We start from the raw sequence: 26,902 nt of genomic DNA, 5'->3' as shown, positions 1-26,902 counted from the left end.
GTATGTGACTATGATGTATGTGACTATGATGTATGTGACTATGATGTATGTATATGATGTATGTGACTATGATGTATGTGACTATGTATGTGACTATGATGTATGTGACTATGATGTATGTGACTATGATGTATGTGATGTATGATGTATGACTATGATATGTGACTATGATGTATGTGACTATGATGTATGTGACTATGATGTATGTGACTATGATGTATGTGAGATATGATGTATGTGACTATGATGTATGTGACTATGATGTATGTGACTATGATGTATGTGACTGATGATGTGACTATGATGATGTGACTATGATGTATGTGACTATGATGTATGTGACTATGATGTATGTGACTATGATGTATGTGACTATGATGTATGTGACTATGATGTATGTGACTATGATGTATGTGATGTGACTATATGATGTATGTGACTATGATGTATGTGACTATGATGTATGTGACTATGATGTATGTGACTATGATGTATGTGACTATGATGTATGTGACTATGATGTATGTGAGTATGATGTATGTGACTATGATGTATGTGATATGATGTATGTGACTATGATGTATGTGACTATGATGTATGTGGTTGATGTATGTGACTATGATGTATGTGACTATGATGTATGTGACTATGATGTATGTGTGACTATGATGTATGTGAGTATGATGTATGTGACTATGATGTGATGATGTAGTGATATGATGTATGTGACTATGATGTATGTGACTATGATGTATGTGACTATGATGTATGTGACTATGATGTATGTGGTTATGATGATGTGATATGATGTATGTGACTATGATGTATGTGACTATGATGTATGTGATGATGTATGTGACTATGATGTATGTGACTATGATGTATGTGACTATGATGTGATATGATGTATGTGACTGATGTATGTGGATGTATGTGACTATGATGTATGTGACTATGATGTATGTGACTATGATGTATGTGACTATGATGTATGTGACTATGATGTATGTGATGTATGTGGTTATGATGTATGTGACTATGATGTATGTGAGTATGATGTATGTGACTATGATGTATGATGACTATGATGTATGTGACTATGATATGATGTATGTGACTATGATGTATGTGACTATGATGATGTATGTGACTATGATGTATGTGAGATGTATGATGTGTATGTGATGTATGTGACTATGATGTATGTGACTATGATGTATGTGGTGATGTATGTGACTATGATGTATGTGAGTATGATGTATGTGGTTATGATGTATGTGACTATGATGTATGTGACTATGATGTGACTGATGTGACTATGATGTATGTGACTATGATGTATGTGACTATGATGTATGATGATGACTATGATGTATGTGACTATGATGTATGTGACTATGATGTATGATGTATGTGACTGATGTATGTGACTATGATGTATGTGTATGTATATGATGTATGTGACTATGATGTATGTGACTATGATGTATGTGACTATGATGTATGTGATATGATGTATGTGACTATGATGTATGTGACTATGATGTATGTGAGTATGATGTATGTGACTATGATGTATGTGACTATGATGTATGTGACTATGATGTATGTGACTATGATGTATGTGACTATGATGTATGTGAGTATGATGTATGTGACTATGATGTATGTGACTATGATGTATGTATGACTATGATGTATGTATGATGTATGATGTGACTATGATGTATGTGACTATGATGTATGTGACTATGATGTATGTGACTATGATGTATGTGACTATGATGTATGTGACTATGATGTATGATGTACTATGATGTATGTGACTATGATGTATGTGACTATGATGTATGTGACTACTGATGTATGTGACTATGATGTATGTGACTATGATGTATGTGACTATGATGTATGTGACTATGATGTATGTGACTATGATGTATGATGTATGATGTATGTGACTATGATGTATGTGACTATGATGTATGTGATGATGTATGATGTATGTGACTATGATGTATGTGACTATGATGTATGTGACTATGATGTATGTGACTATGATGTATGTGACTATGATGTATGTGACTATGATGTATGTGACTATGATGTATGTGATGTATGTGACTATGATGTATGTGACTGATGTATGTGACTATGATGTATGTGACTGATGATGTGATGTGATGATGTATGTGACTATGATGTATGTGATGTATGTGACTATGATGTATGATGTGTATGTGACTATGATGTATGTGAGTATGATGTATGTGACTATGATGTATGTGACTATGATGTATGTGACTATGATGTATGTGACTATGATGTATGTGACTATGATGTATGTGAGTATGATGTATGTGACTATGATATATGTGACTATGATGTATGTGAGTATGATGTATGTGACTATGATGTATGTGAGTATGATGTATGTGGTTATGATGTATGTGACTATGATGTATGTGACTATGATGTATGATGTATGTGACTATGATGTACGTGAGTATGATGTATGTGACTATGATGTATGTGAGTATGATGTATGTGACTATGATGTATGTGACTATGATGTATGTGACTATGATGTATGTGACTATGATGTATGTGACTATGATGTATGTGACTATGATGTATGTGGTTATGATGTATGTGACTATGATGTATGTGACTATGATGTATGTGACTATGATGTATGTGGTTATGATGTATGTGACTGATGTATGTATGTGACTATGATGTATGTGACTATGATGTATGATGATGTGACTATGATGTATGTGACTATGATGTATGTGATGTATGTGACTATGATGTATGTGACTATGATGTATGTGAGTATGATGTATGTGACTATGATGTATGTGACTATGATGTATGTGACTATGATGTATGTGAGTATGATGTATGTGGTTATGATGTATGTGACTATGATGTATGTGACTATGATGTATGATGTATGTGACTATGATGTATGTGACTATGATGTATGTGACTATGATGTATGATGTATGTGACTATGATGTATGTGACTATGATGTATGATGTATGTGACTATGATGTATGATGTATGTGACTATGATGTATGTGACTATGATGTATGATGTATGTGACTATGATGTATGTGACTATGATGTATGATGTATGTGACTATGATGTATGTGGTTATGATGTATGTGACTATGATGTACGTGACTATGATGTATGTGACTATGATGTATGTGACTATGATGTATGTGAGTATGATGTATGTGACTATGATGTATGTGACTATGATGTATGTGACTATGATGTATGTGACTATGATGTATGTGACTATGATGTATGTGACTGATGTATGTGACTATGATGTATGTGACTGATGTATGTGACTATGATGTATGTGACTATGATGTATGTGACTATGATGTATGTGACTATGATGTATGTGACTATGATGTATGTGACTATGATGTATGTGACTATGATGTATGTGACTATGATGTATGTGACTATGATGTATGTGGTTATGATGTATGTGACTATGATGTATGTGACTATGATGTATGTGACTATGATGTATGTGACTATGATGTATGTGACTATGATGTATGTGACTATGATGTATGTGACTATGATGTATGATGTATGTGACTATGATGTATGTGACTATGATGTATGTGACTATGATGTATGTGAGTATGATGTATGTGACTATGATGTATGTGACTATGATGTATGTGACTATGATGTATGTGACTATGATGTATGTGACTATGATGTATGTGACTATGATGTATGTGACTATGATGTATGTGAGTATGATGTATGTGAGTATGATGTATGTGACTATGATGTATGTGACTATGATGTATGTGACTATGATGTATGTGAGTATGATGTATGTGACTATGATATATGTGACTATGATGTATGTGAGTATGATGTATGTGACTATGATGTATGTGAGTATGATGTATGTGGTTATGATGTATGTGACTATGATGTATGTGACTATGATGTATGTGACTATGATGTATGTGACTATGATGTATGTGACTATGATGTATGTGAGTATGATGTATGTGACTATGATGTATGTGACTATGATGTATGTGACTATGATGTGACTATGATGTATGTGGTGATGTATGTGACTATGATGTATGTGACTATGATGTATGTGACTATGATGTATGTGACTATGATGTATGTGACTATGATGTATGATGATGTGACTATGATGTATGTGACTGATGATGTATGATGTATGTGACTATGATGTATGTGACTATGATGTATGTGATGTATGATGATGTATGTGACTATGATGTATGTGACTATGATGATGTGTATGTGACTATGATGTATGTGACTATGATGTATGTGACTATGATGTATGTGACTATGATGTATGTGACTATGATGTATGATGTATGTGACTATGATGTATGTGAGTATGATGTATGTGACTATGATGTATGTGACTATGATGTATGTGACTATGATGTATGTGACTATGATGTATGTGACTATGATGTATGTGACTATGATGTATGTGATATGATGTATGTGATGTGATGTATGTGACTATGATGTATGTGACTATGATGTATGTGACTATGATGTATGTGACTATGATGTATGTGACTATGATGATGTGATGATGTATGTGACTATGATGTATGTGACTCATGATGATGTATGTGACTATGATGTATGTGATGTATGTATGATGATGATGTATGTGAGTATGATGTATGATGATGTATGTGACTATGATGTATGTGACTATGATGTATGTGACTATGATGTATGTGACTATGATGTATGTGACTATGATGTATGTGACTATGATGTATGTGACTATGATGTATGTGATGTGATGATGTATGTGACTATGATGTATGTGACTATGATGTATGTGACTATGATGTATGTGACTATGATGTATGTGAGTATGATGTATGTGATGATGATGTATGATGTATGTGACTATGATGTATGTGACTATGATGTATGTGACTATGATGTATGTGACTATGATGTATGTGACTATGATGTATGTGACTATGATGTATGTGACTATGATGATGTATGATGATGTGACTATGATGTATGTGACTATGATGTATGTGACTATGATGTATGTGATGTATGTGACTATGATGTATGTGACTATGATGTATGATGTATGTATGATGTATGTGACTATGATGTATGTGACTATGATGTATGTGACTATGATGTATGTGACTATGATGTATGTGACTATGATGTATGTGTATGTGACTATGATGTATGTGACTATGATGTATGTGACTATGATGTATGTGATGATGTATGTGAGTATGATGTATGTGGTTATGATGTATGTGACTATGATGTATGTGACTATGATGTATGACTATGATGTATGTGACTATGATGTATGTGACTATGATGTATGTGACTATGATGTATGTGACTATGATGTATGTGACTATGATGTATGTGACTATGATGTATGTGACTATGATGTATGTGACTATGATGTATGTGACTATGATGTATGTGACTATGATGTATGTGGTTATGATGTATGTGACTATGATGTATGTGACTATGATGTATGTGACTATGATGTATGTGACTATGATGTATGTGACTATGATGTATGTGACTATGATGTATGTGACTATGATGTATGTGACTATGATGTATGTGACTATGATGTATGTGACTATGATGTATGTGATTATGATGTATGTGACTATGATGTATGTGACTATGATGTATGTGATATGATGTATGATGATGTGACTATGATGTATGTGACTATGATGATGTATGTGACTATGATGTATGTGACTATGATGTATGTGGATGTATGATGTATGTGACTGATGTATGATGTATGTGACTATGATGTATGTGACTATGATGTATGTGACTATGATGTATGTGACTATGATGTATGTGACTATGATGTATGTGACTATGATGTGACTATGATGTATGTGACTATGATGTATGTGACTATGATGTATGTGACTATGATGTATGTGATGTATGTGACTGATGTATGTATGATGTATGTGACTATGATGTATGTGACTATGATGTATGTGACTATGATGTATGTGATGTGACTATGATGTATGTGAGTATGATGTATGTGACTATGATGTATGTGACTATGATGTATGATGATATGTGACTATGATGTATGTGACTATGATGTATGTGACTATGATGTATGTGACTATGATGTATGTGACTATGATGTATGTGACTATGATGTATGTGACTATGATATGATGATGTATGTGACTATGATGTATGTGACTATGATGTATGTGACTATGATGTATGATGTATGTGACTATGATGTATGTGACTATGATGTATGTGACTATGATGTATGTGGTTGATGTATGATGTGTATGATGACTATGATGTATGTGACTATGATGTATGTGACTATGATGTATGTGACTATGATGTATGTGACTATGATGTATGTGACTATGATGTATGTGACTATGATGTATGTGACTATGATGTATGTGACTATGATGTATGTGACTATGATGTATGTGAGTATGATGTATGTGACTATGATGTATGTGACTATGATGTATGTGACTATGATGTATGTGACTATGATGTATGTGACTATGATGTATGTGACTATGATGTATGTGACTATGATGTATGTGACTATGATGTATGTGACTATGATGTATGATATGATGTATGTGACTATGATGTATGATGTATGTGAGTATGATGTATGTGACTATGATGTATGTGACTGATGTATGTGACTATGATGTATGTGACTATGTGACTATGATGTATGTGAGTATGATGTATGTGACTATGATGTATGATATGATGTATGTGACTATGATGTATGTGACTATGATGTATGTGACTATGATGTATGTGAGTATGATGTATGTGACTATGATGTATGTGATGTATGATGATGTATGTGACTATGATGTATGTGACTATGATGTATGTGACTATGATGTATGTGACTATGATGTATGTGATGTATGTGACTATGATGTATGTGAGTATGATGTATGTGACTATGATGTATGTGACTATGATGTATGTGACTATGATGTATGTGACTATGATGTATGTGACTATGATGTATGTGACTATGATGTATGTGACTATGATGTATGTGACTATGATGTATGTGACTATGATGTATGTGACTATGATGTATGTGACTATGATGTATGTGACTATGATGTATGTGACTATGATGTATGTGACTATGATGTATGTGACTATGATGTATGTGAGTATGATGTATGTGACTATGATGTATGTGACTATGATGTATGTGACTATGATGTATGTGACTATGATGTATGTGACTGATGTATGTGACTATGATGTATGTGAGTATGATGTATGTGACTATGATGTATGTGATATGATGTATGTGACTATGATGTATGTGACTATGATGTATGTGACTATGATGTATGTGATGATGTATGATGTATGTGACTATGATGTATGTGACTATGATGTATGTGATGATGTATGTGACTATGATGTATGTGACTATGATGTATGTGACTATGATGTATGTGACTATGATGTATGTGACTATGATGTATGTGACTATGATGTATGTGACTATGATGTATGTGACTATGATGTATGTGACTATGATGTATGTGACTATGATGTATGTGACTATGATGTATGTGACTATGATGTATGTGACTATGATGTATGTGATGATGTGACTATGATGTATGTGACTATGATGTATGTGACTATGATGTATGTGATGTATGTGACTATGATGTATGTGACTATGATGTATGTGACTATGATGTATGTGACTATGATGTATGTGACTATGATGTATGTGACTATGATGTATGTGACTATGATGTATGTGACTATGATGTATGTGATGATGTATGACTATGATGATGTGACTATGATGTATGTGACTGATGTATGTGACTATGATGTATGTGACTATGATGTATGTGACTATGATGTATGTGTGGTTATGATGTATGTGACTATGATGTATGTGATGATGTATGTGACTATGATGTATGTGATGATGTATGATGATGTATGTGACTATGATGTATGTGACTATGATGTATGTGACTATGATGTATGTGACTATGATGTATGTGACTATGATGTATGTGACTATGATGTATGTGACTGATGTATGATGTATGTGACTATGATGTATGTGACTATGATGTATGTGACTATGATGTATGTGACTATGATGTATGTGACTATGATGTATGTGGTTATGATGTATGTGACTATGATGTATGTGACTATGATGTATGATGATATGTGACTATGATGTATGTGACTATGATGTATGTGACTGATGTATGTGACTATGATGTATGTGACTATGATGTATGTGACTATGATGTATGTGACTATGATGTATGTGACTGATGTATGTGATGATGTATGTGACTATGATGTATGTGACTATGATGTATGTGACTATGATGTATGTGACTATGATGTATGTGACTATGATGTATGTGACTATGATGTATGTGACTATGATGTATGTGATGATGTATGTGACTATGATGTATGTGACTATGATGTATGTGACTATGATGTATGATGTATGTGACTATGATGTATGTGACTATGATGTATGTGACTATGATGTATGTGACTATGATGTATGTGACTATGATGTATGTGACTATGATGTATGTGACTATGATGTATGTGACTATGATGTATGTGACTATGATGTATGTGATGTATGATGTATGTGACTATGATGTATGTGATGATGTATGTGACTATGATGTATGTGACTATGATGTATGTGACTATGATGTATGTGACTATGATGTATGTGACTATGATGTATGTGACTATGATCTATGTATGTGACTATGATGTATGTGACTATGATGTATGTGACTATGATGTATGTGACTATGATGTATGTGACTATGATGTATGTGACTATGATGTATGTGACTATGATGTATGTGACTATGATGTATGTGACTATGATGTATGTGACTATGATGTATGTGACTATGATGTATGTGACTATGATGTATGTGACTATGATGTATGTGACTATGATGTATGATATGATGTATGTGACTATGATGTATGTGACTATGATGTATGTGACTATGATGTATGTGACTATGATGTATGTGACTATGATGTATGTGACTATGATGTATGTGACTATGATGTATGTGATGATGTATGTGACTATGATGTATGTGACTATGATGTATGTGACTATGATGTATGTGACTATGATGATGTATGATGTATGTATGATGTATGTGACTATGATGTATGTGACTATGATGTATGTGACTATGATGTATGTGACTATGATATGATGATGTATGTGATGATGTATGTGAGTATGATGTATGTGACTATGATGTATGTGACTATGATGTATGTGACTATGATGTATGTGACTATGATGTATGTGGTTATGATGTATGTGATGTATGTGATGATGTATGATGTGATGTATGATGTATGTGACTATGATGTATGTGACTATGATGTATGTGACTATGATGTATGATGATGTATGTGACTATGATGTATGTGACTATGATGTATGTGACTATGATGTATGTGACTATGATGTATGTGACTATATGATGTATGTGACTATGATGTATGTGACTATGATGTATGTGACTATGATGTATGTGAGTATGATGTATGTGACTATGATGTATGTGACTATGATGTATGTGAGTATGATGTATGTGAGTATGATGTATGTGACTATGATGTATGTGACTATGATGTATGTTGTTATGATGTATGTGACTGATGTATGTGACTATGATGTATGTGACTGATGTATGTGACTATGATGTATGTGACTATGATGTATGTGACTATGATGTATGTGACTATGATGTATGTGAGTATGATGTATGTGAGTATGATGTATGTGACTATGATGTATGTGACTATGATGTATGTGACTGATGTATGTGACTATGATGTATGTGACTGATGTATGTGACTATGATGTATGTGACTTTGATGTATGTGACTATGATGTATGTGACTATGATGTATGTGACTATGATGTATGTGACTATGATGTATGTGACTATGATGTATGTGACTATGATGTATGTGAGTATGATGACTATGTATGTGATGGTGATGATGATGTATGTGACTATGATGTATGTGACTATGATGTATGTGACTATGATGTATGTGACTATGATGTATGTGACTATGTATGTGATGATGTATGTGACTATGATGTATGTGACTATGATGTATGTGAGTATGATGTATGTGACTATGATGTATGTGAGTATGATGTATGTGACTATGATGTATGTGACTATGATGTATGTGAGTATGATGTATGTGACTATGATGTATGTGACTATGATGTATGTGACTATGATGTATGTGACTATGATGTATGTGAGTATGATGTATGTGACTATGATGTATGATGTATGTGACAATGATGTATGTGAGTATGATGTATGTGACTATGATGTATGTGAGTATGATGTATGTGACTATGATGTATGTGGTTATGATGTATGTGACTATGATGTATGTGACTATGATGTATGTGACTATGATGTATGTGAGTATGATGTATGTGACTATGATATATGTGACTATGATGTATGTGACTATGATGTATGTGACTATGATGTATGTGACTATGATGTATGTGATGTATGATGTGATGTATGTGACTATGATGTATGTGATGTGATGTATGTGACTATGATGTATGTGACTATGATGTATGTGATGTGATGTATGATGTATGTGACTATGATGTATGTGACTATGATGTATGTGACTATGATGTATGTGACTATGATGTATGTGACTATGATGTATGTGACTATGATGTATGTGACTATGATGTATGTGACTATGATGTATGTGACTATGATGTATGTGACTATGATGTATGTGACTATGATGTATGTGATGATGTATGTGACTATGATGTATGTGACTATGATGTATGTGAGTATGATGTATGTGACTATGATGTATGTGACTATGTGATGTATGTGACTATGATGTATGTGACTATGATGTATGTGACTGTATGATGATGTATGTGACTATGATGTATGTGGTATGATGTGATGTGAGTATGATGTATGTGACTATGATGTATGTGACTATGATGTATGTGACTATGATGTATGTGAGTATGATGTATGTGAGATATGATGTATGTGACTATGATGTATGTGATGTATGTGACTATGATGTATGTGACTATGATGTATGTGATATGATGTATGTGACTATGATGTATGTGATGTATGATGTATGTGACTATGATGTATGTGACTATGATGTATGTGACTATGATGTATGTGATGTGTATGTGATATGATGTATGTGAGTATGATGTATGTGAGTATGATGTATGTGACTATGATGTATGTGAGTATGATGTATGTGACTATGATGTATGTGACTATGATGTATGTGACTATGATGTATGTATGATGTATGTGACTATGATGTATGTGACTATGATGTATGTGACTATGATGTATGTGACTATGATGTATGTGACTATGATGTATGTATGATGTATGTGATGATGTATGTGACTATGATGTATGTGACTATGATGTATGTGACTATGATGTATGTGAGTATGATGTATGTGACTATGATGTATGTGAGTATGATGTATGTGACTATGATGTATGTGACTATGATGTATGATGTATGTGACTATGATGTATGTGACTATGATGTATGTGACTATGATGATGTATGATGTATGTGACTATGATGTATGTGACTATGATGTATGTGACTATGATGTATGTGACTATGATGTATGACTATGATGACTATGATGTATGTGATGTATGATGTATATGATGTATGTGACTATGATGTATGTGACTATGATGTATGTGACTATGATGTATGATGACTATATGATGTATGTGAGTGATGATGTGATGATGTATGTGACTATGATGTATGTGAGATGTATGTGATATGTGACTATGATGTATGTGAGTATGATGTATGTGGTTATGATGTATGTGACTATGATGTATGTGACTATGATGTATGTGACTATGATGTATGTGACTATGATGTATGTGACTATGATGTATGTGAGTATGATGTATGTGACTATGATGTATGTGACTATGATGTATGTGACTATGATGTATGTGACTATGATGTATGTGACTATGATGATGTATGATGATGTGACTATGATGTATGTGATGTATGTGTATGATGATGTATGTGACTATGATGTATGTGACTATGATGTATGTGACTATGATGTATGATGATGTATGTGACTATGATGTATGTGACTATGATGTATGTATGTGACTATGATGTATGTGAGTATGATGTATGTGGTTATGATGTATGTGACTATGATGTATGTGACTATGATGTATGTGACTATGATGTATGTGAGTATGATGTATGTGACTATGATGTATGTGAGTATGATGTATGTGGTTATGATGTATGTGACTATGATGTATGTGAGTATGATGTATGTGGTTATGATGTATGTGACTATGATGTATGTGACTATGACTATGATGTATGTGGTTATGATGTATGTGACTATGATGTATGTGAGTATGATGTATGATGTATGTGGTTATGATGTATGTGAGTATGATGTATGTGTATGTTATGATGTATGTGACTATGATGTATGTGACTATGATGTATGTGACTGATGATGTGGTTATGTGTATGTGAGTATGATGTATGTGACTATGATGTATGATGTATGTGAGTATGATGTATGATGTATGTGACTATGATGTATGACTGATGTATGATGATGTATATGATGTATGTGAGTATGATGTATGTGACTATGATGTATGTGAGTATGATGTATGTGGTTATGATGTATGTGAGTATGATGTATGTGACTATGATGTATGTGAGTATGATGTATGTGAGTATGATGTATGTGAGTATGATGTATGTGAGTATGATGTATGTGAGTATGATGTATGTGACTATGATGTATGTGAGTATGATGTATGTGACTATGATGTATGTGAGTATGATGTATGTGAGTATGATGTATGTGAGTATGATGTATGTGAGTATGATGTATGTGAGTATGATGTATGTGACTATGATGTATGTGACTATGATGTATGTGACTATGATGTATGATGTATGTGACTATGATGTATGTGAGTATGATGTATGTGACTATGATGTATGTGACTATGATGTATGTGACTATGATGTATGTGAGTATGATGTATGTGAGTATGATGTATGTGAGTATGATGTATGTGAGTATGATGTATGTGAGTATGATGTATGTGACTATGATGTATGTGAGTATGATGTATGTGAGTATGATGTATGTGACTATGATGTATGTGAGTATGATGTATGTGAGTATGATGTATGTGAGTATGATGTATGTGAGTATGATGTATGTGAGTATGATGTATTGCACTGGGTAATATTTCAACCTTGACAACGTATAACAGTTGTATGAGTCATGGAGTCGTACATGTCTTGGTTTAAAGTATATAATGTCACTCACTCACTCACTCACTCACTCACTCACGCACGCACGCACGCACGCACGCACGCACGCACGCACGCACGCACGCACGCACGCACGCACGCACGCACGCACACACACACACACACACACACACACACACACACACACACACACACACACACACGTGTCTTGGTCTACAGTCGCACACGCAGTCATATTTTGGCTGAGTGGACAGTAGACTGACATCTCCAAGCAGACCATAGAATACTAGAACCATTGTTTCAGGAATATTCTAAGAATTACAAATATCCTGAGGATTCCGTCTGGGTCAGAACTGGGACTTAGAATAGCTGCAGGTTTTAAAATGGAATTCTACCAACATCCAGCCATTCAAGAACACAGAGTCACTACCCAGAATTGTCTATACATGTTGTTTGACTTCACAGCATACTACATATCAACCTGTCCAACACTTCTGAAAACAACAATCCTTTTCTAACACAAGATGACCAAAAACAAACCAACGTAAAGTGAATAAAGAACAATATTTTTCTGCGAGTTTGAACGTCAGGCATTAACTACAGACCCCAACCAGACAGTATTTGCTTGCAATAATTAATAAGAATTAGTAATAATTATACATCCAGTCTCGTGAACCAATGACAACCAATCCCACAACCCAGACCTTTCAATGATCAGCCTTACCTGGCTAGTGAGGGACTAGACACTGGAAAGAGACAGAGATGGAGAGAGTGAGGGATAGAGTGAGGGAGAAAGTGAAGGAGAAAAAGAGACAGGGGCAGGAGTTGAGATAGGGTAAGAGAGGGGGGTGTCCACTATCAGTCTTATATATCACACATACACACATATGTAGGCACACACACACACACACACACACACACACACACACACACACACACACACACACACACACACACACACACACACACACACACACACACACACACACACACACACACACACACACACACACACACACACACACACACACACACACACCTCTATCGTAATAGATGGTGTTTATAATGTTATTTATTTAGCATTTATTTTGGGAGAGTATGGGAGAGGGACAGGGGTTCAAGACATGACGTACTAACACTGCCCTAGGGTCCGATCACTTTCTCAACATTACTAACCAATCAACCACTACTATTAATAAAACATTTCTTTGCTGTCCTCACTATCTACCTCTCTACCTTTCTACCTCACTATCTACCTCTCTACCTCTCTCCCTCACTATCTACCTCTCTACCTTTCTGTCCTCACTATCTACCTCTCTACCTTTCTCCCTCACTATCTACCTCAATATCTACCTCTCTCCCTCACTATCTACCTCTCTACCTTGCTACATCACTATCTACCTCTCTACCTTTCTACCTCACTATCTACCTCTACCTTTCTACCTCACTATGTACCTCTCTACCTCTCTATCTACCTCTCTCCCTCACTATCTACCTCTCTCCCTCACTATCTACCTCTCTACCTCTCTCCCTCATTATCTACCTCTCTCCCTCACTATCTACCTCACTCCCTCACTATCTACCTCCACCTCTCTCCCTCTCTATCTATCTCTCTTCCTCACTATCTACCTCACTCCCTCACTATCTACCTCTCTACCTCACTATGTACCGCTCTACCTCAATATCTACCTCACTATCTCCCTCTCTACCTTGCTACCTCACTATCTACCTCTCTACCTTTCTACCTCACTATCTACCTCTCTACCTTTCTACCTCACTATGTACCTCTCTATCTACCTCTCTCCCTCACTATCTACCTCTCTACCTCACTATCTACCCCTCTACCTCTCTATCTACCTCTCTCCCTCACTATCTACCTCCACCTCTCTATCTCCCTCTCTCCCTCACTATCTACCTCTCTCCCTCACTATCTACCTCACTCCCTCACTATCTACCTCCACCTCTCTATCTACCTCTCTTCCTCACTATCTACCTCACTCCCTCACTATCTACCTCTCTACCTCACTATGTACCACTCTACCTCAATCTCTATCTACCTTGCTACCTCACTATCTACCTCTCTACCTTTCTACCTCACTATCTACCTCTCTACCTCAATATCTACCTCTCTCCCTCACTATCTACCTCTTTACCTCACTATCTACCTCTCTCCCTCACTATCTACCTCTCTACCTCTCTCACTCTACCTCTCCCTCTCTTCCTCACTCTCTACCTCTACCTCTCTCCCTCACTCTCTACCTCTCTCCCTCACTCTCTACCTCTCTACCTCACTCTCTCTCTCTTTCTCTCCCCTTTCTCTCTCTCTCTCTCTCTCTCTCTCTCTCTCTCTCTCTCTCTCTCTCTCTCTCTCTCTCTCTCTCTCTCCCCCTTCTCTCTCTTTCGCTCAAGGGTTCCACATTCTTCGGTTCTGCTGGCGGCTAGCTGAATTTGGCTAGGTGACCCGAATGAGTGTGATCGCATACTCCCTCAAAATAGTCTGATTTAAAATAGTCTGATAGTCTGATAACTCAAGAAATCTAGTAATCAAAGAAAATACAGCTGACCTTGGTAGCCTGTTTCTGCAGTGTGCTTGGTAGCCTGTTTCTGCAATCTTCTTGGTAGCCTGTTTCTGCAATCTGCTTGGTAGCCTGTTTCTGCAATCTTCTTGGTAGCCTGTTTCTGCAATATTCTTGGTAGCCTGTTTCTGCAATCTTCTTGGTAGCCTGTTTCTGCAGTCTGCTTGGTAACCTGTTTCTGCAGTCTGCTTGGTAACCTGTTTCTACACCCTCTCTGCCTAGCTGGAAGGAACTGATATAAAATGTATATAAATGGTTTATTTACATAATATATACACTACCGTTCAAAAGTTTGGGGTCATTTAGACATGTCCTTGTTTTTTTTTTCATCTCCCTCTCTACCTGTCTCCTTCATCTCCCCCTGTCAATCTGTATCTCTCTCTACCTGTCTCCTTTATCTCCCCCTGTCAATCTGTATCTCTCTCTACCTCTCTCCTTCATCTCCCCCTGTCAATCTGTATCTCTCTCTACCTGTCTCCTTTATCTCTCCCTTCATCTCCCTCTGTCAATCTGTATCTCTCTCTACCTCTCTCCTTCATCTCCCCCTGTCAATCTATATCTCTCTCTACCTCTCTCCTTTATCTCCCCCTGTCAATCTGTATCTCTCTCTACCTGTCTCCTTTATCTCTCCCTTCATCTCCCTCTGTCAATCTGTATCTCTCTCTACCTCTCTCCTTTATCTCCCCCTGTCAATCTGTATCTCTCTCTACCTCTCTCCTTTATCTCCCCCTTCATCTCCCCCTGTAAATCTGTATCTCTCTCTACCTCTCTCCTTCATCTCCCCCTGTCAATCTATATCTCTCTCTACCTCTCTCCTTTATCTCCCCCTGTCAATCTGTATCTCTCTCTACCTGTCTCCTTTATCTCTCCCTTCATCTCCCTCTGTCAATCTGTATCTCTCTCTACCTCTCTCCTTTATCTCCCCCTGTCAATCTGTATCTCTCTCTACCTCTCTCCTTTATCTCCCCCTTCATCTCCCCCTGTAAATCTGTATCTCTCTCTACCTCTCTCCTTCATCTCCCCCTGTCAATCTGTACCAAGAACAGATACAGCCCTTGGTTCACCCCAGACCTGACTGCCCTCGACCAGCACAAAAACATCCTGTGGCGGACTGCAATAGCATCGAATAGCCCCCGTGATATGCAACTGTTCAGGGAAGTCAGGAACCAATACACGCAGTCAGTCAGGAAAGCTAAGGCCAGCTTCTTCAGGCAAAAGTTTGCATCCTGTAGCTCCAACTCCAAAAAGTTCTGGGACACTGTGAAGTCCATGGAGAACAAGAGCACCTCCTCTCAGCTGCCCACTTTAGGAAACATCTCCACCGATCCATGATTATCGTTCAATAAGCACTTCTCAACGGCTCTGCCTTCCGCCTGGCTACTCCAACCTCGTCTCCTCACCCAAGCCTCTCCAGGTTCTCCTTTACCCAAATCCAGATCAGATGTTCTGAAAGAGCTCAAAACCTGGACCCGTACTCAGCTGGGCTTGACAATCTGGACTTTTCTGAAACTCTGCCGCCATTGTCAACCCCTATCACCAGCCTGTTCAACCTCTCTTTCATATCGTCTGAGATCCCCAAGGATTGAAAGCTGCCGCAGTCATCATCCTCTTCAAAGGAGGAGACACTCCTGGTAATCCCAAACTGCTATAGACCTTATCCATCCTGTTTCTGCAGGTCTTGGTAGCCTGTCTGCAAACAGGTCACTGACCATCTCTCCCACCTGTTTCTCCAGCTGTGCTCTGGTTTCCGAGCCTGTCACTGGGTGCACCTCAGCCACACTCAAGGTACCTGATATCATAACCGCCATCTAAAAGACAGTACTGTGCAGTAGCCTGTTTCTGTCAATCTCTTATCGGTCAACCTGTTTTTGCATGACTGCCTTGCCTGGTTCAGCCTTACTTTGCTGACAGAGTTCAGTGTGTCAAATCAGAGGGCCTGTTCCTCTGGCAGTCTCTATGGGGGTGCCTGTTCAATCTGCAATCTTTTCTGTATATATCAATGATGTTGCTCTTGCTTTCCTGATCCACCTCTACGCAGACCACCATTCTATAGTCTGCTTGGTACACCTGTTTCTATCAAACCTCCAAACTCTGCCATAGCACTCCTTCCGTGGCCTCCAACTGCTCTTAAACTAAAACCAAAATGCATGCTTTTCATTTCGCTGCCTGCACCTGCATGCACTAGCATCACCACCCTGGATGGTTCCAACCTGTCCTATGTGGACATCTATAAGTACCTCTCTCTAGACTGCAAACTCTCCTTCCAGACTTCATCTCCCCAAAAATCTGTAGTCTCTTTCTACCTGTCAAAGCCTCCTTCATCTGCCCTGTAAATCTGTCCTCTCCTCTACCTCTCTCTACAAAATGGCTTCCATCTCCCCTGTCAAACTGTATCAGTCTATCACAGTGCCATCCGTTTTGTCACTAAAGCCTTATACCACCTCCACTCTGTCAATCTGTATCTCTAGTCTGGCCCTCACTTTCTAGACCCACTGGCTCCTCATTTATCTCCATGCTGTCAATCTGCCTATCTCAGTTCACTGGTCACGATGGCAACACCCATCTCCCCGCTCCAGCAGGTGTATCTCACTGATCATCCTTAAAGCTCCCTTCATCTCCTGCTCTGTGGAACAATCTAAATCGCTGAAGTTGGAGACTTTTATCTCCCCACCAACTTCAAACTCAGCTATCCGAGCTCCTTTATCTCGATCCCTGCAGCTGTACATGTCTATAGGTAAATAGCTCACCCTTATTCACCTGCCTCCCCATACTGTTTTTATACTGTTTTTATTTATTTATTTTCTGCTCTTTTGCACACCAATATCACCAATATCTCTCCTGTACATGCCCATCTGATCATTTATCACTCCAGTGTTAATCTGCAAAATTGTATTATTCGCCTACCTCCTCATCCTTTTGCACACATTGTATATAGATTGCCCATTTTTTTTCAACTGTGTTATTGACTAGTTAATTGTTTATCTCCCCTGTCAATCTGTATCTCTGTTCACACTGCTATCCTTTATCTCCCCAGGTCATCTGCAAATGAAACTCTGTTCTCTCTCTAGCCTACCTGGTTAAATAAAGGTGAAATAAAAAAATAAATAAAAAAATCTCTCTCTACCTCTCTCCTTTATCTCCCCATGTCAATCTGTATCTCTCTCTACCTCTCTCCTTTATCTCTTCATCTCCCCCTGTCAATCTGTATCTCTCTCTACCTCTCTCGTTCATCTCCCCCTGTCAATCTGTATCTCCCTCTACCTCTCTCCTTTATCTCCCCATGTCAATCTGTATCTCTCTCTACCTCTCTCCTTTATCTCTTCATCTCCCCCTGTCAATCTGTATCTCTCTCTACCTGTCTCCTTTATCTCTCCCTTCATCTCCTCTGTCAATCTGTATCTCTCTCTACCTCTCTCCTTCATCTCCCCCTGTCAATCTGTATCTCTCTCTACCTGTCTCCTTTATCTCTCCCTTCATCTCCTCTGTCAATATGTATCTCTCTCTACCTCTCTCCTTCATCTCCCCCTGTCAATCTGTATCTCTCTCTACCTGTCTCCTTTATCTCTCCCTTCATCTCCCTCTGTCAATCTGTATCTCTCTACCTCTCTCCTTCATCTCCCCCTGTCAATCTATATCTCTCTCTACCTCTCTCCTTTATCTCCCCCTGTCAATCTGTATCTCTCTCTACCTGTCTCCTTTATCTCTCCCTTCATCTCCCTCTGTGAATCTGTATCTCTCTCTACCTGTCTCCTTTATCTCTCCCTTCATCTCCCTCTGTGAATCTGTATCTCTCTACCTCTCTCCTTCATCTCCCCCTGTCAATCTGTATCTCTCTCTACCTCTCTCCTTCATCTCCCCCTGTCAATCTGTATCTCTCTCTACCTGTCTCCTTTATCTCTCCCTTCATCTCCCTCTGTCAATCTGTATCTCTCTACCTCTCTCCTTCATCTCCCCCTGTCAATCTATATCTCTCTCTACCTCTCTCCTTCATCTCCCCCTGTCAATCTGTATCTCTCTCTACCTCTCTCCTTCATCTCCCCCTGTCAATCTGTATCTCTCTCTACCTCTCTCCTTCATCTCCCCCTGTCAATCTGTATCTCTCTCTACCTCTCTCCTTTATCTCTTCATCTCCCCCTGTAAATCTGTATCTCTCTCTACCTCTCTCCTTCATCTCCCCCTGTCAATCTGTATCTCTCTCTACCTGTCTCCTTTATCTCTCCCTTCATCTCCTCTGTCAATCTGTATCTCTCTCTACCTCTCTCCTTCATCTCCCCCTGTCAATCTGTATCTCTCTCTACCTCTCTCCTTCATCTCCCCCTGTCAATCTGTATCTCTCTCTACCTGTCTCCTTTATCTCTCCCTTCATCTCCCTCTGTCAATATGTATCTCTCTCTACCTCTCTCCTTCATCTCCCCCTGTCAATCTATATCTCTCTCTACCTCTCTCCTTTATCTCCCCCTGTCAATCTGTATCTCTCTCTACCTGTCTCCTTTATCTCTCCCTTCATCTCCCTCTGTCAATCTGTATCTCTCTCTACCTCTCTCCTTCATCTCCCCCTGTCAATCTATATCTCTCTCTACCTGTCTCCTTTATCTCTCCCTTCATCTCCCCCTGTCAATCTGTATCTCTCTCTACCTGTCTCCTTCATCTCCCCCTGTCAATCTGTATCTCTGTCTACCTGTCTCCTTTATCTCTCCCTTCATCTCCCTCTGTCAATCTGTATCTCTCTCTACCTCTCTCCTTCATCTCTCTCTACCTCTCTCCTTTATCTCCCCTTGTCAATCTGTATCTCTCTCTACCTCTCTCCTTTATCTCTCCATCTCCCTCTGTCAATCTGTATCTCTCTCTACCTCTCTCCCTTCATCTCCCCGTGTCAATCTATATCTCTCTCTACCTCTCTCCTTGATCTCCCCATGTCAATCTGTATCTCTCTCTACCTCTCTCCTTTATCTCTCCATCTCCCTCTGTCAATCTGTATCTCTCTCTACCTCTCTCCTTCATCTCCCCCTGTCAATCTGTATCTCTCTCTACCTCTCTCCTTTATCTCCCCCTGTCAATCTGTATCTCTCTCCTTTATCTCTCCCTTCATCTCCCTTTGTAAATCTGTATCTCTCTCCCCATCTCCCTCTATCAATCTGTATCTCTCTACCCTTTATCTCTCCCTCAATCTCTTTAAAAGGCTCCCCCTCTCTCTCACTTCCCCTCATCCATTGCTTCGTCCTTCTCATCTTTCTCAGACTATATTTATCAGTCTTTCTTGCCAGCGGCTAGCAACCAAGGCCAGCAGAGCTAGATCCATCTCTCTGTGGCTGCTCACTGTCAAAGGTGTATGTGTGTGTAATATCCCAGACATACTCTCTATGACACAAAGATGGAGTCAAAATCCTGGGCCACAGCTGTCTGTCTGTCTCTCTACCCACCTCTCTCCCTCTTCATATTGGTTGACCCCCCCTGTTCCTCCTGTTCTGTTCTCTCTGTTTCCCTCCCTCCCTGTCTCCCCCATTCCTTCTCTCTGTTTCCCTCCCTCCCTGTCTCCCCCATTCCTTCTCTGTTTCCCTCCCTCCCTGACTCCCCCATTCCTTCTCTCTGTTTCCCTCCCTCCCTGTCTCCCCCATTCCTTCTCTCTGTTTCCCTCCCTCCCTGACTCCCCCATTCCTTCTCTCTGTTTCCCTCCCTCCCTGTCTCCCCCATTCCTTCTCTCTGTTTCCCTCCCTCCCTGTCTCCCCCATTCCTTCTCTCTGTTTCCTCCCTCCCTGTCTCCCCCATTCCTTCTCTCTGTTTCCTCCCTCCCTGTCTCCCCCATCCCTTCTCTCTGTTTCCCTCCCTCCCTGTCTCCCCCATTCCTTCTCTCTGTTTCCCTCCCTCCCTGACTCCCCCATTCCTTCTCTCTGTTTCCCTCCCTCCCTGACTCCCCCATTCCTTCTCTCTGTTTCCCTCCCTCCCCGTCTCCCCCATTCCTTCTCTCTGTTTCCTCCCTCCCTGTCTCCCCCATTCCTTCTCTCTGTTTCCTCCCTCCCTGTCTCCCCCACCCCTTCTCTCTGTTTCCCTCCCTCCCTGTCTCCCCCATTCCTTCTCTCTGTTTCCCTCCCTCCCTGACTCCCCCATTCCTTCTCTCTGTTTCCCTCCCTGTCTCCCCCATCCCTTCTCTCTGTTTCCCTCCCTCCCCGTCTCCCCCATTCCTTCTCTCTGTTTCCTCCCTCCCTGTCTCCCCCATCCCTTCTCTCTGTTTCCCTCCCTCCCTGTCTCCCCCATTCCTTCTCTCTGTTTCCCTCCCTCCCTGTCTCCCCCATTCCTTCTCTCTGTTTCCCTCCCTCCCTGTCTCCCCATTCCTTCTCTCTGTTTCCCTCCCTCCCTGTCTCCCCATTCCTTCTCTCTGTTTCCCTCCCTCCCTGTCTCCCCCATTCCTCCTCTCTGTTTCCCTCCCTCCCTGTCTCCCCCATTCCTTCTCTCTGTTTCCCTCCCTCCCTGACTCCCCCATTCCTTCTCTCTGTTTCCCTCCCTCCCTGTCTCCCCCATTCCTCCTCTCTGTTTCCCTCCCTCCCTGTCTCCCCCATTCCTTCTCTCTGTTTCCCTCCCTCCCTGTCTCCCTCCCTCCCTGACTCCCCCATATGGACATGCTACAGAGAAATGGAGAGAGAGAGGGAGGCAGAGAGGGGGAAATGGAGAGAGAAAGGCGGAGAGGGGGAAATGGAGAGAGAGAGGCGGAGAGGGGGAAATGGAGAGAGAGAGGGAGGCAGAGAGGGAGGCAGAGAGGGATAAATGGAGAGAGAGAGGGAGGCAGAGAGGGGGAAATGGAGAGAGAGAGGCGGAGAGGGGGAAATGGAGAGAGAGAGGGAGGCAGAGAGGGAGGCAGAGAGGGATAAATGGAGAGAGAGAGGGAGGCAGAGAGGGGGAAATGGAGAGAGAGAGGCGGAGAGGGGGAAATGGAGAGAGAGAGGGAGGCAGAGAGGGAGGCAGAGAGGGGGAAATGGAGAGAGAGAGGGAAGCAGAGAGGGAGGCAGAGAGGGGGAAATGGAGAGAGAGAGGGAGGCAGAGAGGGGGAAATGGAGAGAGAGAGGGAGGCAGAGAGGGAGGCAGAGAGGGGGAAATGGAGAGAGAGAGGGAGGCAGAGAGGGGGAAATGGAGAGAGAGAGGGAGGCAGAGAGGGGGAAATGGAGAGAGAGAGGGAGGCAGAGAGGGAGGCAGAGAGGGAGGCAGAGAGGCGGAAATGGAGGCAGAGAGGGAGGCAGAGAGGGGGAAATGGAGAGAGAGAGGGAGGCAAAGAGGGAGGCAGAGAGGGAGGCAGAGAGGGAGGCAGAGAGGTGGAAATGGAGGCAGAGAGGGAGGCAGAGAGGGGGAAATGGAAACAGTAACGTAAGTCTGTCTGTGTTAAATAAGGAGACGACGGACCAACGGAAGGATAGAGGGTTAATCAAGGGCAAGGCAGAGACAGAAAGACAGATGAAAAGACTCTTCTAGAGAGAGAGAAGTGAAAGCAGCTCAGTTTTAAATGGTCCATGTGCCTTTCAGCAGCAGGTGGAGCGTTACACCCCATGACAGGTGAGATATGAGTTACAACTCAGTGTGTATATTGTGAGCGTGTATGAGGCCCTGTGGTTTCATGTCTTAGTGGACATGTCTGGATTACAATACCAAGCCTAAGCAAATAACATGCCACACACAGTCTATCTAACGGGAACACTCGACCGACACGCATGGCCCTCGATGTTGAAACTCCGTTACCTTGGTAACATGGAGACCTACAGAGGGGATGAAGGGAAGAAGAAAGGAGAGAGAGAGAGATCTTGAAGTACAGTATGAGATGGATGTAGCCTACATGGACTGACTGACACACACACACACTGGCTTTTCTGGTGTTGTATACTATGTTTAGTATGGGCCCTAAAATCCATACTTCATCATCACATAACACCATCTACAAAGGAGTTAGAAAAAGTCTAGTTAGAACTGTACACTCTTAGAGAAAAAGGGTTCCAAGAGAGTTCTTTGGCAGCACCTTTTTTGGAACCAAAAAGGGTTATCCTTTCCACAAAGAGTTCTACATAGAACCAAAAAGAGTTCTACCTGGAGCCAAAATGGTTCTACCTGGAACCAAAACGGGTTGATTAATAGGGTTCTCCTATGGGGACAGGCGAAGAACCCTTTTAGGTTCTACATAGCACCTTTATTTCTAAGAGTTTAACACATGCTGGGACATAATCTATCTTCACCTCTTAGGTTTTACATTATAACATGCTGGGACATCATCTATCTTCACCTCTTAGGTTTTACATTATAACATGCTGGGACATAATCTATCTTCACCTCTTAGGTTTTACATTATAACATGCTGGGACATCATCTATCTTCACCTCTTAGGTTTTACATTATAACATGCTGGGACATCATCTATCTTCACCTCTTAGGTTTTACATTATAACATGCTGGGACATCATCTATCTTCACCTCTTAGGTTTTACATTATAACATGCTGGGACATCATCTATCTTCACCTCTTAGGTTTGACCTTTTATGTTCTTCTGTAGTAGAATATATTTAGGGATGATTCCATGGGGCCTCCCTTCTCTGCTTCTCTGGGTGTGAAGTAATAGTGAATCCCGGCAAAATGTTCTCACTTCTCTGAATTTTTGTTGGTTTACATTCATGTACAAGGACACACCCAACAGCATACACATAATATGTATATGTGCAAAAGTGCATAAAACGTACACACACACACTCACTCACTCACTCACTCACTCACTCACTCACTCACTCACTCACTCACTCACTCACTCACGCACGCACGCACGCTCGCTCGCACACGCACACACCAACTGATGTGACCTTGGTGTTAAAAACACACTTGGATGTCTGAAGCTTGGAACAGCCAAGTTATGGGTCTAGTGTGTGTGTCTATTATGGGCTTCACCACTTGTGTCCAAATACATATCTACATTTCATCACGGGGGATTTGACGCACACACACACTCGGTTTCAAATTGTCCGTGTAGTCAGTTGGCCACACAGTGTGAGAATAGAGAGGGAATCGATATGTCCTCTGTCATCTCTTTAAATGCCCAGATATTGGCAAGGATATATGCATGTACACATACACACACACACACTCACACATACATGCACAAGCATACACACACTGAGTGTACAAAACATTAAGGACCAGGGATGCTGGTCCATGTTGACTCCAATGTTTCCCACAGTTGTGTCAAGTTGGCTGGATGTCCTTTGGGTGGTGGACCATTCCTGATACACACGGGGAACTGTTGAGTGTGAAAAACCCAGCAGCGTTGTAGTTCTTGACACAAACCACTGCGTCTGGCACCTACTACCATACTCTTTTCAAAGGCACTTCAATATTTGGTCTTGCCCATAATCACTCTGAATGGCACACATACACAACCCATGTCTCAATTGACTCAAGGCTTAAAAATTATTATTTAACATGTCTCTTCTCCTTCATCTACACTGATTGAAGTGGATTTAACAAGTGACAGGGATCCCAACTTCCCCTGGTGTCCTTAATGTTTTGTACATTCAGTGTACACTGCTGACTGTTCCCTCTACAAGATGCCTGAATAACTGATGTAGATATGAATTTAGGAGATGGACATACGGACTATGTACTTTCTCTCTCTCTTTCTCCCCCCCTCAACTCTCCCCATCTCTCTTTCTCTTCCCCCCTCTCTTCCCACCCTCTCTCTTTCCCCCCTCACTCTTCCCCCCTCTCTCTTTCTCTCTCTCCCCTCTCTCTTTCTCCCCATCTCTCTTTCCCCCCTCTCTCTCCCCCCTCTCTCTTCCTCCCTCCTCTCTCTCCCCCCTCCCTCTTCCTCCCTCCTCTCTCTTTCCCCCCTCTCTCTCCCCATCTCTCTTCCTCCCTCCTCTCTCTTTCCCCCTTTCTCATTCTCCCCATCTCATTTCCTCCCCCCTCTCTCTTTCCCCTCTCTCTTCCCACCCTCTCTCTTTCACCCCTCACTCTTCCCCCCTCTCTCTTTCTCCCCATCTCTCTTTCCCCCCTCTCTCCCCCCTCTCTCTCTCTCTCCCCTCTCTCTTTCTCCCCATCTCTCTTTCCCCCCTCTCTCTCCCCCTCTCTCTTCCTCCCTCCTCTCTCTCCCCCCTCCCTCTTCCTCCCTCCTCTCTCTTTCCCCCCTCTCTCTCCCCATCTCTCTTCCTCCCTCCTCTCTCTTTCATCCCCCTCTCTCTCCCCCCTCTCTTTCTTCCCCCCCCCGCTTTCTTCCCCCTCTCCCCCCTCTCTCTTTCTCCCTCCTCTCTCTCCCCCTCTCTCTCCACTCTCTCTTTCTTCCCCCTCTCTCTTTCTCCCCTCTCTCTTTCTCCCCCTCTCTCTTTCTTCCCCCTCTCTCTTTCTCCCTCCTCTCTCTCTCTCCCCTCTCTCTTTCCCCCCTCTCTCTTTTTCTCCCCCTCTCTCTTTCCCCCCTCTCTCTTTCTCTCCCCCTCTCTCTTTCTCTCCATCTCTCTTTCTCCCTCCTCTCTATTTCCCTCCCCTCTTTCTTCCCCCTCTCTCTCCCCTCTTTCTTCCCCCTCTCTCTCCCCTCTTTCTTCCCCCTCTCTCTTTCTCTCCCCCTCTCTCTTTCTGCCCCCCTCCCTTTCCTCCCTCTCCTTTTCTCAAAGAAAGGGGAATATTATGGTTGCGTCCCACATTGCACCATATTCCCTATTTAGTGTACTACTTTTGACCAGAACCCATAAAGCCAATGGGAAAATTTCTATTGCATACTCCTCACTTCTTTTCTCTTCGTCTCCTACTCAAAACCCATTGGATAGGAAATCCAGAGGTC

The 26,902-nt window shown here is 40.6% G+C and overlaps 1 protein-coding gene across 2 annotated transcripts in view; it reads right to left on the bottom strand.

Moving 5' to 3' along the window:
• Positions 1–26,902, bottom strand: part of pvalb7 (parvalbumin 7) — a 93,933-nt gene that overhangs the window by 28,170 nt on the left and 38,861 nt on the right. Inside the window, exon 1 of one of the 2 annotated variants that reach the window (XM_052517841.1) lies at positions 14,258–14,401. The exons of the other annotated variant lie outside the window; for it this stretch is intronic. The gene's annotated coding sequence lies outside the window, so the exon portion shown is untranslated. Of the gene's footprint in view, positions 1–14,257; positions 14,402–26,902 lie in introns of those variants that run through there. 2 annotated transcript variants of the gene reach the window in all.

The sequence above is a fragment of the Oncorhynchus keta genome, unplaced genomic scaffold (genome assembly GCF_023373465.1).
Source record: "Oncorhynchus keta strain PuntledgeMale-10-30-2019 unplaced genomic scaffold, Oket_V2 Un_scaffold_984_pilon_pilon, whole genome shotgun sequence".
NCBI lineage: Eukaryota > Metazoa > Chordata > Actinopteri > Salmoniformes > Salmonidae > Oncorhynchus > Oncorhynchus keta.
This window is presented reverse-complemented; position numbering and strand designations above follow the sequence as displayed.